Below are 18,602 nucleotides of genomic sequence, written 5' to 3'. Positions count from 1 at the left end.
TTCATGACATCCCGTGGGATGGCCTTTGGATTGTGTAAACAAATCTGAAGGCAGAGGTGTGTTCAGATGCTCCTATCATGAGATGCTAAAGTAGTCTTTCTCCAGCATCATAATCGTAGACACTGCACAGGTGAGACATACAGTGATAAGGGATCGGAATAGAGAGAAGGGAGTAAACTATTCTCTGTGCACTGAAGTCAGAAGTCTGATAATATGAATGTGAGTATAGGGGGGAATGCTCAGAATCCTTGATATACTGCATAGTCTTAAATATTTTGCCACCTATGACAGAATAGTGTTGCCATAGTTGCCACTGCAATACCAGCCTGATAACATACTCTGAAATTGCAGTGAACACTTGACAGAGCGAGCCTTGTTTGAGTTTATCACTCTGTAACTGCAATGTGAAGTCATGAGTTGGATCCGTAACACAACCACCAGAGATCCAGCATCAGAGATGGAGTTTTGGTTTCAACTCGCATCACCTCAAGCACAATTCTGCCTCCGTTATTAAATGCGTCTTATAATTGTAATGTATTTCTTCCTTTGCACTCATGCATCATCCACCTTTGGGTGCATACAGACATACCTTACAGGAGCCAGATTGTTTTTTCTTCTGCGGAATAAACTTGGCTCCTCCCTGGACCATACATCTGTGGTTCCAAATGCAGCGCAGATCCAGGCAAATTTTAGATTCAAAAAGGAAAACTCAGGTGCCTGGAATCTTAATCTAGTTGAATGTTTCTGCTGTCCTTTATGTAAATAAGAAAAAGAGCCAAACCATTTTTTTCTTGACATGAAACACCATTCTGTGTAGGGGTGGCGGGTGTAGCTTCAAAATTAAAGGATAACCCTTCAAAACTGCACAACAAGCATTGTGTTAGCAGGGGCCATGTGACATGAGATGCCAGTGGTATTTAACCCGGTCATATAAAACCACAGAGTCAAAGTATCTGATTCTGGTCCAGCTCTGCTTCAGATGGCCTTAGTCTACTTGCCAGTCTCTCAATTGCCTGGTTTATTGTTCAGATGTCTTGGTAGTTTGTTTTTCAGAAGTTTGTTCCTAGAGGGGCCAATTAGAAACAGAAAAAGGAAAGAGGAAGCAAGAGGAGGAAGAAAGGCGTTGGAGGGCAAAAGAAAGAAGACAGAAATGGTAAGAAACAAAAAAGGAATGAAAAAGCAACTTTTTCTGATTTCAATATCTGCCTTCTGGGTGCTTGTTATGAATAGGGAAATAAATTGGTATGTAGTAGAAAGTCATTATTTAAAATGTAAATAAAAATTATTGGTGGAGGAAGCTCATGTGTATTTACAATAACAAAGATCCCACTCCCACATAAGTGACTGATGGACAAAAGTGAGATGCGGTGAAATGTGCCTTAGGTCAGATTGGATATCACCAGTTGAGTTCTTCCCACAACACTGTACAAAAGAATTATACTCTCCTCAAGTACAGAAAATGGTGCACATCTTAGCTGGAAGTCTAGGAAAAAACTGAAGGGCAACAACATTGTGAGAGTGAGTAGCTTTTTGCTACTCCTTGTAGCACTGTGGAAGAGCAGAGTATTTATTTATTTACTTACTAACTAACTAACTAACTAACTAACTAACTAACTAACTAACTATAGCATATTTTTCTCTTGGTCATGTGTGGTGCATTTCCATCAACTGTGCTGATGTCATTATGACAGATTGAACAGAACTTAGCAAAAATAGAAGCAGATAATTCCTTGTATCCAGCTATGACAATTTATGTATTCTGCCACAATCTGAGTGTTTTTGCCTAGTCTGGTGTTTAAATAAAATAACTCAAGCTGTTGGCTTTCCCCCAGTTGTATGAAGAGATCTATGGCACAATCTTATACAATATTAAGTGACCAGAATATGCTATTCTTTTTCTCAATAGGAGGCCCATACATTCTAAGTGACACTGCTCATTTTATTTAAAATGAAATGCATTTTGTGCATTGGTTTTTATCTTGTTCTGATTCAGTGGTAAGCAGCAGATTTTCTCAGAGGGAAAGTGGTGCAACATGCAGAAGTGTGGACAAGCCCTAAAACACTGCCATCCTTTGAGGTGTGCACCTACCTGAAGTTTTCTATAGATTTCTCCAACCAAAAAAATGTTTGCAAAAATGCAAATATTGGGGAAAGTGTGCATAAAAATGAATATATTAGTGGAAATGACATCCTAAAATTGCATTATATTAGGAGACATTGCTTGCAAAAATAATGTCTATTACTTGAAACTGTATTCAAAATTGGGTTTGTTAGGGGCAATTAGCATTAAAATGCTGGAGAATTTTCATGAGGATTTTTTAAAAAGAAAATTTGCAAATTGCTGCCAAAATGTGGAGAACCAAATTTAAGATTGGAGAAATGAGAAGTTGATAGACCCTTCCATCCCCAGTTAGAACAAAGGTGAAGGGAAGTTAGAAAACAAATTGTTTATTTTTATTTATTAACATACTTTGTAGCTCATGCCATCAATGTAAATTTATATTCTCTGGGCAGCTAGTAATAAACAAAAGTCCTTTAAAAAATACAAGCAAACTAAAAACAACAGTTCATTCCAACAGATATTAAGATCAAAGCAATCCAAATTAAAAATGTTATCATTGGCTTTATGTTGACAGTTTCTGTGTGCATCTATCAATTTTTTTAAAAAATCCAATAATGCTTGTATCCCATCATTCCTCCTGGGACCCATGATGGCGTATATGGTGCTCCTCAATATTTTATCCTCACAATATATATGTGAAGTAGGTAAGGCTGAGAGATGGTAACTGATCCGACGACTCCTAGCAAGCTTCATGGCTTGGTGGGGATTTGAGCCTGAATCTTGCCAGTTAATGTCCAACACTAACCACCACTCCACACTGGCTAATAAGTCAACCAAGCATTGGCTTCCAGACAGCAGACCATAGGTTTGCCGTGCATCTGGAAAATCCCTGCCATGTCCTTGTTTTTGGGTGTAAAAATGGTGGCCAGGGCAGGGCAGGGGGCAAAATGTCAGGGAAAACCTGGATGTCTATTTTGGGTGGAAGTTCCCCCCCAAAAAAACTCAACAATTTGGGTAGGTTTTTTTTTACAAAGCTGAACACCTGTGGGTCTCAGGAATCTTACTTTTTGAAATATGGCAACCCTAGCAGACCATTGCGCTGTGATCCTTCTCCCCATACTTGCTTTTCTCGTTAAAGTCCCTTGCAACCCATCCTTCTATCTTTGACTGCAGCAGGGAAACAGAAATGAATAGTACCAATGCATAACCTTAGTGGCAGACTTCAGAAAGAGAGCTCTCAGCAAGGGAAACCAGCAGCAGCTCAAGACGTGCTCCCTTTAAATGATTCCCCCGCCCCTGGCTGGTTGACATTTAATCAAACTGAAAAGGAGGGGGAGAGCCTCTTACCTCCTACCTTGACTGACTTGAGGCTTGATTGTGCAAAATTGAGGAAATCATAGGGAACTGCAGGTGGTCAGTGCAACAGAAAATCAGAACCTGCTTAAGCAGATTCACCTGGCAACTTTCAAAATGCTTAGCTATTATGAGCAGCAACACAAGACACTAACTTCCTCCCAAAAGGTAAGCTTTGGCCAGGGGTCCAATTGGTGGAGCACAGGTTTGTCATATAAAAAGAGCCCTGCTGGGGTCAAAGGCCAAAGGCCCATCTAGTCCAGCATCCTATTTTTACAGTGGTCAAGCAGATGCCTATGGGAAGTCTACAAGCAGGACTTGGGCTGTCCAGCAACAAGCCTTCAACTTTTAGTCGTTATTTTTAAAAGATCTTGGTTGAAATAGGCCTGGGACTTTATTGGAGACCCTGGAAAGTTTCTGCTGCAAATAACAATGACCAGGGCAGGCAGGGGGACAGGTAGGTGTGTAAAAAAAATGAAGCCAGGAGAAGGTTTAACCTTCTTCCCCCTGTGTTGTGGTCCAGCTGGGGAATTTAAAAAAACAGAAGGTGAATCTGAGGCATGGAATTCAAATAAATATTTATTGTAACTCCAGTCAGACCTCATCAGAGTACTCATCAGGTGGACTGTTATGTACTAAGCTTGGATCCTAGAACAATAGGCAGGTAGGATCCTAGAATGCAACAGCTGATTGGCTTGCAGGAGAAGACCAATCAGGCTGCAGGAGGGAAGCAGAATCAGCCAGTCAGACGGGACTCATTGTGTAAATAATATATATATAAAGGCCTGAGGTTTGGGGGGAAATGCAATCACTGTTTTACAAGCTGCAATAAAGAGCATGAAATCACTGCAGGACTCCGAGTACAGTCATACCTCGGGTTGAAGTAGCTTCATGTTAAGCATTTTCGGGTTGCACTCTGCGGCGGCCCGGAAGTAATGGAGCGTGTTACTTCTGGGTTTTGCTGCTTGTGCATGCGCAGTTGCTCAAAATGATGTCATGCGCATGTGTGGAAGCAGTGAAACACGATGCGCAGACGCATGTTACGTTCTACTCAGGATGCGAACGGGGCTCTGGAACGGATCCCTTTCACATCCAGAGGTACCACTGTATATTTCATGGACCAAACTGAATCATCTGTGGTAAGGTCCCACAGTTCTATAAGGAGTTAACTAATCTGTATTTTACTGTCTTCCCAGGACTTCAAAAGCAAAACAAAAGACAGTGGAAACTGAATGGCTCGTTGAGCATCCAGCCAACCATACATGATTGGTGATCTGCATTCCAATTAGCAGGTAGTAATAATAATGCCACTTTTCTTCCATGAAGATCAAGGTGGCATGCATGGTTCTCCACCCCAACCCATTTTATTCTCACCTGTCCCAGTGGTGGCAAACACGTGCCAGAGGGGGCACTCAGAGCCCTCTCTGTGGGCACGCACTCCATCACCCCAGCACAGAGCCGGCAGAAGGCAAGGATGTTACGTTGAGTCCTCAGCTCAACTTGGGCAGCCGGAGTGCCATGTGCACAGGAGCAGAATGCGCTGCCTGTCAGGGCGCCAATTTTCTCCAAAACAGAGGTCGCAGCTATTCTTTGGCCTGAGTTCATAGTGCCCAATTGTGCAAAGGCTTCTGGAGCATATTGTGGCAATTAGTATTTTGCACGAGCGGGTTGTGAAATAGCGCCAGCAATGATTATGGTGGGCCCTCAGTTTCGGATGCAGGGCAATAAAGAGCCGAAATCCCCAAACTGGCCTGTCTGCTGCAGTGCCTTTAAGGCTCCTTTTGCTCAGCCGCTCAGCGTGGGATGCCCAGACCGAGAAGGCGCCCTCGTAGCCAGGGAGGCGCAAAGGGAAGCTCCGGGTGGGGCATTGGTCCCATTTGGATACGCCCCAAGCAGGCACTCATGTTGTTTTCAGAGGCTGGGCGTGGATCCTGGGACTTGTGTCCGAGTAGAAGTGCCTCGGATGGGTGCAAAATGGAGCCACAACCCCCAAGGTGTGCATTTTCCCTTGGGGAGCCTCCACTGTGGGTGAGGAGGGTGCAGCACTCTGTGCATGCTCAGAGCTGTGCTGCTGCGTTGGTGGTCCGCCGAGAGCTCCCAGCAGGCACCTTCCTCCTCCTCCTGCTGCTGCTGCTGCTGCTGCTGCTGCTGCGAGGTTGAGGTTTCACATTCAATGTTCAAAAGCATGCCAAATGCAAACTTTTACCTTTCAATAAAAAGTGGTTTGTATCATTGAAAGCTCTGTCATTGTGTTTTTCTTTTAAGACAAAAGATGTTAATGTATGAGTTGTTTTTTCTAAACTAAAACCTCAGTGTTCAGGTTAAATTGCCGTGTTGGCACTTTGCGATAAATAAGTGGGTTTTGGGTTGCAGTTTGAGCACTTGGTCTCTAAAAGGTTCGCCATCACGACCTATCCACTTTATCTTCACAACCCGGAGAGTTGGGCTAGGGTGAAAGACAGTGACTGGTCCAAGGCCACCCAAGTGAGCTTCATGGCCAAGTGCGGATCTGAACCCTGGCATCTCAGACCCCATTCCAACACCCTTAACCACTGCAACACATTGGCTCTAGGTCTGCAGACCTGAACAAAAGGCTTTTGGACACATTTGGTCACAATCCAGTGCACCCAGTTATGGAATCGATTGGGTTTAAACTTGTATAAGCCAGTAATGGTTTCTGACCATTCTATATTACACCTTGGCTATTGTTCCAAGACAACATGTTGTTCCAAGAAGTCAAGGGCCAAATTGCATGTTGAGACTCAATGCTCTTGCTTTCCTTTTAATTACATGTGAAAGGGTGATTGCTATTGGAATAACAGTGTATAAGGAGGGAGGTTTTTCCCTTCTCTACCCTGCCAGCAACCACCCCCTCTGCCAAAAACTGTGGTGTGCAGCTGTGTGGCTTTGAAAAAAATGTTCTCATTGGTGCCAACACAAACTTGTTCCCAAGTCTCATAGCCATACAGAGGGATTGGTTTTCAGGTAGTGACTATTAAGGAGAAGAAAGGGGCAATCCTCATCTTCTTGTGCACTCAGTCACAGTAATAATTGCCCCCCATGCTTGTAATTAATTAAAGAAAAACAAGAGCTATAGCTGCATGCTGTGTATTAAGCATAACATGTAGTTTGCCAAGGCAGAGGCAAACAGTAATCCATGGATCGTTCAAGTGTTTAACAATCATCTGTTTAAACAATATTGTTTCTTTTCAAAAATCAGCCAACTAGCAATTTATATATGAACACTAGTGTTACTGTTCAGACTTGGGCTGTGTTAATTTTTGATAGCTTGCCACCGCAGATGCTTAATTGCTGCTAAGCATAAACTGATTTTCTTAAATGAAACATGTTAATATTTCTAAACTCTTTCTAATATTGCATAAGCTTTTCCTAAATGCTAGCTGCTGTTGACATCAGTTTCAGCAAATATATTTAGCACAATACACTAATGTGTTGGCGGTAAGCCTCTTAATGAGTCTTAAGGGAGCTTTCTTTGATTTGTTTTAAACTGCAGTCACAACGAAGAGAACAATTACCTTTCAAAGATACGAGCACTGCAGTACTTCCTAAAACATGTTCCTTGCCACTTTAGCACAGCCGTGTAGCCCTTACAGCTCAATAAACAGCTGATTATACTAAGGATACAGTAAAACTAACCTGTACCCATTGCATTCTTGTACATTCTACACATTGGGCATGCCTAATCTAGCTGTTATTCAAGATGGAATCAGCTGTCTGTCCATCTTTTTAATCAAGGTGAATGAAAGTATATACAGTGGTACCTCGGGTTACAGACGCTTCAGGTTACAGACCCTTCAGGTTACAGACTCCGCTAACCCAGAAATAGTACCTCGCGTTAAGAACTTTACTTCAGGATAAGAACAGAAATCACGCCGCGGCGGTGCAGTGGCAGCGGGAGGCCCCATTAGCTAAATTCTTAACCTGAGGTACCACTGTAGCAAGTTGACAAACATGCAGCACCTATAGGCTTTAAAACAAGGGTTGCCTAAAATATGAAACCCCCTATGGTTCTCCTTCCTGCATGTTGTGAGTGGGGATTCTGTTGCAACAGCATTTCAAATAAAGATCTGGCTTACTAGCCGCCTTACTTGCTTACTTGGTTGCAAGTGTCTCGCTTCTTCCCAACTGGCAGAGAACCCTCCCCGGGAAATTCTGAGTGCTGGTAGAATGACTCAAATTGGTTCTCCCTGGTGAGTTTATAACACTCCCAACCCTACCTAAAGATTCCAGAGATTGAATATCTGCCTCTGTGCATGTATTTGGATATGTGTTTTTGAGAGCCATCTAAACAAGTCACTCCTTTAAATAAATACCAGTTCTTATAAATTGATCCTGACTGTGGTAGTTACAGATAAAAGCAACCATGAAGAGCAGGGGGTGGGGAATTTTTTTTCTGGCTGGCAGATCAGATGCTTATATCCTCCCCCCCCCCCCCCGCCATGGAGGCGGACAAGGGTCCCCACCTGTCAGTAAGCATCACACCTTCAAGTGCCAGTTGTGTGGACTTCAAAGCCAACACAGCAAAGGTTTTCAGACAAACGCTCAAGAACAAAAACTCCACACTGAGTCAATCAGGGTGATAGCAGGGACAGTAATAGTGGCTTTGGAATAAACAAAACCACACAGAGCACTGCAGAGTTCAAACCCCTTTGCAGCTCCTGGCCTTCCAGTTTTAATCAGCACCTGCTAAACACTTTCTGGTTCTTTGGTAGCAATCATCAGTTCTTGGGAGCTGAACTGAAATCAATAGGATTTAATTTCCACATGCATGAAGACACTACTACAGCCTCCACTTAATAAAGCTTATTGGGCAAACGAGCCGTGCTTCTTTTTGCTAGCTTGGAGATTTGGGGCCTGTGTTAGCCACACATTTTTTTTTTTAAAAAAAGGCTTTCCCTTCCTTTGTTATGAATCTTGCCTTTAAACCAGGGACAAGAGTGAACGCTGACAACTTGAAATCTGTCAGTGTTGGCAAGGTTTTGCCGATTTGGGAGTGCAGAGGGGAAAGTCACTCCGACACTGTTCCTGATCAGGCTGATGCAGCAGCAGTAGTAGAGAAAACTCTCTGTGAGCGACAGTGACAGCGCAGCGAGTGATTGGGTGAGCCGTCAGTTCATAGCCCTGCATATCTTTCCTGTGCTCCAACTGGTGACAAAGGGATTGTTTAGCAGGCAGGCAGCTATTGCCCACGGCAGAGCCTCCATTAGTAAGCTGCTGGTGACTTCAGCCTCATACTTCCAACCATCCAAGAAATGTAGAAGCAGCATTTTAATCATCACTCTAGTGAAGCAGCTGAGTGCTAATTAGATTATGGCTTATGAATTTCAAATTCAGGGAAGACTGCCTAAAGCTGTCATTCTCTCCCTGCATGACTTCATGTCTCCCTCCTGCTTCTGTCTGTATGCTCACCAGGCCCATTGCTGGGGCACTGACATTCAGGGGGCAGATGGCACAAAGGGGGTATAATTATATTGATGGAGCACATGCCCTTGGCTAACTACAAAGTCTCAATCGAAAATAATTGGAGTATTGTAACAAATATTTAACTGTTCGAAAGTTTTACATCTGAAATGCAATGGTTCACTTTAGGGGATTTTAAATTAAGAAATATATTATTTGGGAAGAAGGGTGGGATACATACTAAATAAAAGCTGCACCTGTTGACCTGCACATGACAATTGCCAACATATGCATGGACAGCACAGTCGTAGCATTGATTGCATTTGCATCCCACCATTTCCCCCAATGAGCTTATTGTAGTGTACATGGCCTGAGTTACACACACTGTCATTGAATTGCTTGAGACTACCCAAGCTCCAAGTCTGCAGGGATTTGAACCTGGTCTTCTAACATCCAACAACAAATGCCACCTCACCATTCCCCCCCCCCCCCCCGTAAAGGTGCTGGATTCCCCTCTGATACCTCATGTGGTCTGCCATCTGAACTAGTGCTAAGATCCTCGATCCTTTCGACACTAGACAGCAGCATTTTCCAGAGATTACATTAGTATGACAGAGCCATTGTTGCTGAGGTGTACATACTTGCTTCCCTTGTCCCACTATCATCTCATGTCAAACTGATTTGACTGGCATTTGAAGTACTTGTTGTTGTTTAGTCATTTAGTCGTGTCCGACTCTTCGTGACCCCATGGACCAGAGCACGCCAGGCACTCCTGTCTTCCACTGCCTCCCACAGCTTGGTCAGACTCATGCTGGTAGCTTCGAGAACACTGTCCAACCATCTCATCCTCTGTCGTCCCCTTCTCCTTGTGCCCTCCATCTTTCCCAACATCAGGGTCTTTTCCAGAGAGTCTTCTCTTCTCATGAAGTGGCCAAAGTATTGGAGCCTCAGCTTCACAATCTGACCTTCCAGTGAGCACTCAGGGCTGATTTCCTTAAGAATGGGTAGGCTTGATCTTCTTGCAGTCCATGGGACTCTCAAGAGTCTCCTCCAGCACCATAATTCAAAATTTGAAGTACTACAAATAGGCAAAACCTATTTGACGGAGACCATAGTGGCATATATATTGTTACACTCCACCCCATTGTCTGAGCAATGTGAAAATCCAGGGGTTCCAGGCGCCTACCCAGGCTCCATGTTTCCTTTTGGAAATGAGGCACAGTGAAGACTGTGGTGTCTTTAGGATATATGGTTTATTGACACTTATATACAACCTGAACCTGTGATGGAGGGGCTCACAGCATTAACACTCCAAGAGGGTCCTGTGTCTCCCATTGCTGCAGTCTTGGGTTAAAAAAGAAATCAAACATAGTTCTGACTCTCTCTCTTGCTTCCTTACTTTAACAGACTGCCACCCCCCCACCACCACCACCACCACCACAAGCTCTCATCCCAGCCAACTGCTATCCTAAACAACTGTTCTCCTTCAAACTAACTCCTGAGGAGGGGCCCCTCTCTCTGAAAAGATTCCTAATGGCTCATCACTTGCCTTTTATTCTCCTTCATGGTCCATCTTAGGCGATCTCTTGAAGCCAGTCTGGCTTGAATTTAGCTTGCTAAATCTAGTGTCTGACACCCAGGAATTAGAGCAAGGTCCAGGCACCCCACAACCCAGTGGCGTAGCGTGGGGGGTGCAGGGGGGGCCAGCCGCACCGGGCGCAACATCTGGGGTTAGGGCAAATCCACAGGTTAGGGGGCGCAAATCCACGGGTTAGGGAGCGCAAATCCATGGGTTAGGGGGCGCAAATTACTTGCTTGCCCCGGGTGCTGACAACCCACGCTACGCCACTGCCACAACCTCATCTCTCTCTCTCTCAATGTATACCATGAGCAAGGATGGCTCTCCCGTACCATGTTTGAGTATCTGAAAAATACCATTTGTACCAGCTAGAAAAACCTGGATTTGTTATGTATGGCTGTATGTATGCTGCACGTTCATATGGTTGAAATCTGCATCCTTAAATCACTTTCTAGACTCCAAATTCTTTTGTTATTCAGCTTTTCTTCTCCCCATCAGACACACTTGATGTTAAATGAAAAGCTGCAACATGGTTCATTAACAAAAGGCAGCCTGTTAGCTTTCCTCTTTCCACTGCAAAATCCATTAATAATCATTTAGAAATTGCCTTAGTGTGCTTTAGGGAATGTTTGTGTAATTTTCAGAGAAGCCAGGTTCTAACGAAAGCCATTGCCTAAAGAAAGAGCGGTTGCCAGTTAATTTTTGTTCCTCTTCTCGCTCTGAATAGTTACAGCCGTCTTGATTAGAGATTGGAGACACTTTCTCAGCAGGCTCTCTTGGCTCTGGTAACATTCATTTAGGAAGGAATTCTGGAGGTTTGCCAGTCAAATGGGAGGTTGTTCAGCACGCCGATTCTTTAACTGGTGGGTTTTGGTAGCCTGGGGGGTTTCCCAGTTACTTGCCAGTACTCAGTATTTGTAACAACAAAGCTCAAGGGAATGAGCTGCTTTTGCTTCTGGGTAGCAGTGGTGCATGCCTGCCAGTCTCAGACAGTGCTTGGTTGATTATCCTTCTGCAGAGACTCCCCAAAATATCCCAGACTTATTCTTTCCCTGACTCAAATTGGTAGTCAACATGGTAAGTGAAAGTGGACCGTCTCTACATGACATCCCCACTCCCTACAGTACATGCCCCCAGATCACTCATAATATATATTGCCATGTAGCCAATTCAGAAGGGATCAAGATAATCTGTTGTCATTGGAAATAACCCAATGACCATCTGGGGGAGCTTAATGTAAATTAAGGTGAGGAATCACTTATGGCTAGAAGGCCAGGTTCAGACATGGACCACTTCAACAAGTGGGCAGGGCCTTCAACCTTCCATCACCTGACATCAAGTGATTCTTTACAGCTTCAGCTTGAATTTGGCACTGTACAGGGCAGCAGAAAAAGTTCCCAATTCAAAAAGCAGCAAACACGAGCCATGGCCACAAAGGAAGTATTGGGAGTGGCCTTTAGCCCAGGAACATCCCCTTGTGTGGAGGAGCTCTACACACTCACCCTGGTGCATGAATAGGGTGGGTCCCTTTACACAATTATTGTGTGTGGTGCTTGGCTGGCAGGCACACTAGCCATGGGAGACCATAGCCAGCAAGGGCAGTGTTGCTCCATGCAACACATGAAGGTGAACACCAGGGCCAGCCTGACAATGAAGCGACGTGAGGCTATTGGCTCAGGCGGTGGATCTGCACGATGCCTCATGACACCACCCAACCACCGCCACTAATGCCCACCCCCTTTTACTTCCCGGACCGCCTCAGGCAGTGTGCATGTGGTGCATGTGCATACATGTAGCATTTTTAATTTTGCCTAGGGCAGCAAAACGTCCTGGGACAGCCCTGCTGAACACCTCTCTTGAAAATTCTCTGTTGGAGATCCATATTCCCTGTGCAGACTTACAGTTCCTAAGAGTCATTGGGGAAAGGAAATATTTCTTACACTAGTCACTGCTGTGTCTTAAGTACATGGAGCAGGTAAGCTTTTCCCCAACTTGGTGCTCTGGACTAAAAATCAGGAAGAACTTTCTGACAGTAAGAGCTGTTTGACAGGGGAACAGTCTCTCCCTTGGCAGGTGGTGGACTCTCCTTCATTTAAGCAGAGGTTGGATGGCCATCTGCCATGCATGCTTTAGCTGTGATTCCTGCATTGCAGGGGGTTGGACTAGATGACTCTCGTGGTCCCTTCCAGCTCTACAATTCTATGATTCTATGACTGCAGCATCCATCAGACCTGACCAACAAGGCCAATGGTCAAGAATGATGGGAGTTGTATTCCAAAACATCTGGAGGAGACCAGGTTGGGAAAGAGCACTATAGAGTCATCCAAAGATTTCTATTCACATGTCCCATATTCCCAGCAAAGCTGACTGTAGAGTTCCTAGCTCAGCAAAGCCAGCTGTGGGTCTCACCCAGTTGCCACAGACCTTTTGGCTTCAAACATTTTATCAAACGGCTCTTTTTAAATTTCTCTGTGATGGGCAACCAGCTGGAGAGAACATGAAAGTATCATCCTAATTGGCTTCCTTTTTCCATTTCCCCCTCTCTTTCAGCTATTTTCTGTCATATCAATTGCATCCACTCAGAGTACAAGGAACACATTACTGGATTGTGTGTAAGAATAACATTATCTCACAAATATTGAAAATGGAAAGTTTGCCTCTCTCGCAAGGTTTCAGAAACATGAATTTGAACTTCATTAATCTAAAACGATACATCTTGTCTTTACAGAATTGCTTTGGATGTGGTGAGTATCTACATTCTGGGATGTAATATGACAGGCTAAATCTCTGTTTGATCTGCCACATTCTTCCTAATAAAGATGTTCCTTGCTTTTAGTCAGCTTGAATTTTTTAGTATAAAACCACTGGCTGCCATCCAGCACACAATTACATCCATCAATTAAATGTGCATTAAGTTGCCGGATCATTCATCTACTATAATCAGGCTATCCAAGGAAAAGAAATCTGAGTTGGGTTGGAGGAAAGAAAATATATTTGTTATATTCCTGCCCCAAATTTCCTCCAAGGAACTCAGGGCAGTGTATGCAATTCCCTCATTTTATTCTTACAAAAAGCTCTGCAAGGTAGATTATGCTGAGTGTGTGTGACTTGGTCCAAGTTACCCAGTGTGTGTCATTCCTAGCTCTGGCCTGATGCCACACTGATTCCTTTGAGGATGAAGCAGACACTCCCTACAGGTTGATGACCTTGAGAAGCAGGCAGAGCCTCCTGAATTCAATGCTGATGATCCTTTGGGGGGACCTTCAGGTTACTATCTGATGAAGAACCCCTAGAACTGTCAGAGGTGAAACAACCACCCCAGTTCTTGAGAGCACCAGCAGCACCAGCTTTGGGTCCAGGCCAGAGAGCAACGACATACATACGTGTGTACGTGTGTGTGTGTGTGTGTGTGTGTGTGTGTGTGTGCATCTGCATCTTTCCAGAGTCATCAGCCAACTTGTGAATGAGCAATCCCTAATGCTCCTTCACTGTCAGCAGCTGTTGAAAGGGTGGGTTGAAAGGCTGGGTTGAAAGGGTGGTTTAAGGGTCCAAAGTATATAAGGCCTCCCTCCCGAGTCTCACAGTTGCTGTAAAAAGCACAGGTCTCTGGCTTCTTGATCATGCTTCTGGTTCCCCTGCCTTGGTGAACTGGGTTGTTTTCCAGGCCTTGCTTCCGGATCATGTTTTGGACTTGGGCTGATTCTGTGCTTGATCTCGGCTAGCTAACGTTGCATCTTGTACCCTGCTCTCTTGGGTGTCTCAGTAAAGGGCTTTTATCTCCTAGCCCCTGAATGTAAAGCTATACTAAATTTCATGTGCTGCTGAGCTAAACAACTGAACTATGCTAGCTTCTCCTATCATGCCTCGTGTGATGGAGTAACCATTTCTGAAGATGACTAAACTCCTGAACTGCTAAGATGCTCATGCAGATCTTGGGATCTCAGGATCCTTGACAGTAAAATGGATGGAGTTGTGTAATTATGCACTGTAAGTGTGCATGGACACTGTGCCATTATAACAGCTCTTTTAGCTGTTACTGACCATTTTGCTGATTTCAGGACCATTCCAGACTATTGTTCATCATCATTGTATCATTTATATAGAACTCCTGAGTATTCAAAGTACATTCTGTCCTCTGTTTCAGCTGTTCTTACAACAGTTCAATAGGCTGGCCAAATGAAAAAGAGTATAGGGTTCCTGTATCTCTGATAGTTCTGCAGCATGACAAGCTCCAACTCCTGTAATTTCCCCCCTCTGCACAACTATTAAAAGAGCCTTGCTCTCTTTTCCATCTGGCCACTCTACAGTGTTACTGTAGATTGCAGAGAGGGCAGTGATAGCAATAGTAATAGCTCTCTGGCATTGATGTAACTCAATTATTATGGAGAATCCAGAAAGATTTGTTGTCAAACTGCTGCATTCCCTTGACCCCTGCTGTTGGTGACCATTACTGTTTGGAATGATGTACAAGATGGTTAGAAGCTGTGTGAAGCTGACCAAACACGTTAGAGCACATTATTGTTGCTGCACGGCAGCAAGGACGGAAAAAAGACTTATTTTGCTTCCTCCAGCACATCTTCAAGTAGCTATCCAGCAGAGCTTTTGAAGGTGGACCATAGCCTACCGCCTGCTGTGAATCTTTTGTTGAACATTTTGAGGATAAAAATGCTCATCTCTACAATGATCTTGGTACCACGCTTGTCAGTGCACATGCCGCAGCTGTCAAGACAGGTGCCAAATGCTACATCTGGCCCTGTGTTTTGGGATCAGTTTTGGCTATTGTGGCCTGAGGACATGGTCTAGGTGCTTGCCCTAATATATCTGACCTGTGCTTCCTCAAGCTGTTCCTCTTGGTCAGTTAAAGCTAGCTGGGGTCGGCATGGCTGGATGGGTCCAAGGTGTGATAAATGCCGTGTTTCATGAGGGAGAGGTATCTGCTGCTTCCAAAGAGGTGGCAGTGTGCATCCTGAAAAAGTCCAAGCTGGACCCCCTTGCCTACAGCTACTAAAGGTAAAGGTAAAGGTAAAGGTAAAGGTAAAGGTACCCCTGCCTGTACGGGCCAGTCTTGACAGACTCTGGGGTTGTGCGCCCATCTCACTCAAGAGGCCGGGGGCCAGCGCTGTCCGCAGACACTTCCGGGTCACGTGGCCAGCGTGACAAGCTGCATCTGGCGAGCCAGCGCAGCACATGGAACGCCGTTTACCTTCCCGCCAGAGCGGTACCTATTTATCTACTTGCACCCGGGGGTGCTTTCGAACTGCTAGGTTGGCAGGCGCTGGGACCGAGCAATGGGAGCACACCCCACCGCGGGGATTCGAACCGCCGACCTTTCGATCGGCAAGTCCTAGGCACTGAGGCTTTTACCCACAGCGCCACCCGTGTCCCTCAGCTACTGCCTACAGCTACTACCTGGTTGTAAATGCCTGCTTTAGGGAAGGTGCTTGAGATAAATGTGGTGGAGCAATTGAAGGTATTCTCGGAGGGGGAAATAACAATATATGGTAAGAAGTACAGCAAGATCTTTGAAGAGATGTTAACAATATATAGCAGTGGAGATATAGGAAGTTGTGGCAATCAGCTCTAGGAAAACCAGGAGGTTTACCGTGCTACTGGGTAATGCTAAGGTAAAGGGACCCCTGACCATTTGGTCCAGTCATGACCGACTCTGGGGTTGCGGCGCTCATCTTGCTTTATTGGCCGAGGGAGCCTGCATACAGCTTCCGGGTCATGTGGCCAGCATGACTAAGCCACTTCTGGCGAACAAGAGCAGCACACGGAAACACTGTTTACCTTCCCGCTGGAGTGGTACCTATTTATCTACTTGCACTTTGACATGCTTTCAAACTGCTAGGTTGGCAGGAGCTGGGACCGAGCAATGGGAGCTCACCCCACCGCAGGGATTCGAACCACCAGCCTTCTGATCAACAAGCCCTAGGCTCTGTGGTTTAACCCACAGTGCCACCCACGTCCCTTGGTAATGGTAGCAATGGTCCCTGGTAATGGTAGCAATTAGGAAAATTATGCGGTGAGGTTATGCAGCAGTTGTTTGGTTAATCTATATATGAAATGTGAGCGGGATAAATATCTGCTTGGACAGCCCAGTAAGTGATGTGAACCAATGGAACACCAGTTTCAGGTGAGAAGCTACAATTTAGAAATTTCCTCTCAATGTTTGACTTTTTGTGTCCAAAACATTCATTGACCTGAAATAGCCTTAGGAGACAGCTTTGTAAGAAACTGCTGCCATCTATGGGTGGAATGATAGCAAACCGTATATATTCCATACATGGTTCACAAGTGAGTTACTTCATGAAGCATCAGTTTTCTTTACAGAATACCATGTGGAAAACCTGTTTGTTACAACCAATATAACAGTATGTGTTGAGAAGGGAGAAGCAGCAGAGAGACAGCATATAAACATTCTTTCTGAGGAAGGTGGGAAAGTTTTGGAACAACTGAATGCTTATACAAGACAGATTAGCACCAAATCCACTAGGTTTTGTTCTCTTCACTTGTCTCTTCTCTTGGAAAAACAATTGCATCTGGTACGTTTCCACTACAAATATTTCATCTGTGCTATATTTCTGCAAGCTGGGGTGGGCAGAATTCAGGCTTGCAGGATCTCCCTTGTTTTTACTAGAATCCTGATGTCCACCAGCGAGAGTCAGGGCCAACATAGTGAACCTCTTGGTACGCACCACCAATTTAGTTAAGTCCGCTATTCAAGAGAGCAATGTATGTGCTCAAAAGCAGAACCCAAATGCCCCCCTCCTCAAAAAGGTCAATAATCTAAAAAGTCTTAATATACTATTTAGATTCCTAAACAATAGAGAAGGTTTGCCTAAAGCAAACTGTTTCAACTTGCTGCATAGCAGGACTGGCCTTCACATTGTATTTCAATTGATAATATGGATAGTGATCATTATAATGAATCAGAATTTGAAGTTCTCTTTATAATTATTACATTTTACATTGGGGAGGAAGGGTGGGATATAAATTCAATAAACAAAACAGTAAGTTTCCCCTTTTTTCTGCACGATAGAAATTCAATAGATTGTGCTTTCCCTTCCTGGAAGTTTCACCTGTTTAACTTTTGCCTGTCACAAGTCCATAGAAACATTGGCCACCTTATGTTGCTGTTGTGTTTGTCATCTCTGTCTTGCATACAATCTGAGAGCATGCAGATGATGTGAGCTTCAGTCGTTGCAAATGTCTTTTTTATAGTCACAAGCAGTGAGTGATTCTTTGAAGACTAAATATCAAAGGAAATCTTCTAACATCTAGTAAAAGGCTCAGACTAAAAAGAAAACTACATGAAAACTCATACATATCAAAAATTACTGCCATTACTTAATGGTATTAAGAAATGTTTTAATTGAATATATACAAAAAAATTGTAAATTGTAAATTGGCAGGATTACTGCAACAACCTGCTGCTTCATGAGAGTAAATAAAGTAGATGAATAAAAGAATAAGTTAAGTTAATTTAGAATGTGCAGGAAATGATAAATATAAATTTAAGGAACTGCAGAAAGAGGAGGAAGGTAGTCGAGTTTTGAACTGTTAAAATGACTGTAAAACTATTGAAACGTTTATAACTGAAAATCACATTTTTTTTTAAAAAAATGTTTTAATTGTTTCAATATGCTAAAGAGACAATAAACCGATTCTTCCTCACACCTGTGCATATCTTTTTACCTTTGCAATATACAGGGGTCATGTTTGCAGTATGAAATAAGATCGAGTAAGAAAGATCATAAACTCCCATCCTCGTTGCCACTTTTCGCAGCAATTCACTTCTCCCCAATAACTGAACCCAGAAGTTACTTCTGTAGACTGTGTGTTCTTGTCTGTGTGTCTATAAATATGTACACATATATAACTGAAAATCACAAATAACTTTTTTATACACAGAGAGAGAGTGCATTCCCCCCCCCCTAAATTTTTTTTTAGGGGTACTCTCATTTTCCTACTCATATTGAAATACTGCCCCTCAATGAGGTCAAACTTAGATTCACAAAATGTTTAGGGGGTATGCGTACCCCCAGAAAAAAGCACTGTATACGAAAAACCCTGAAAGGGGAGAGGAGACGAAACAAACCAAGAAGACAGTGGCCGTCCGTTTTCCCTTCTGGAAAGGTTTAAGCCTTGCTGTCCCCCCCATTAAAGCTCATGGGAACACGGCTT

Source organism: Podarcis muralis, chromosome 8 (assembly GCF_964188315.1).
Source record: "Podarcis muralis chromosome 8, rPodMur119.hap1.1, whole genome shotgun sequence".
In the NCBI taxonomy this organism is placed as follows: Eukaryota; Metazoa; Chordata; class Lepidosauria; order Squamata; family Lacertidae; genus Podarcis; species Podarcis muralis.
This window is presented reverse-complemented; position numbering follows the sequence as displayed.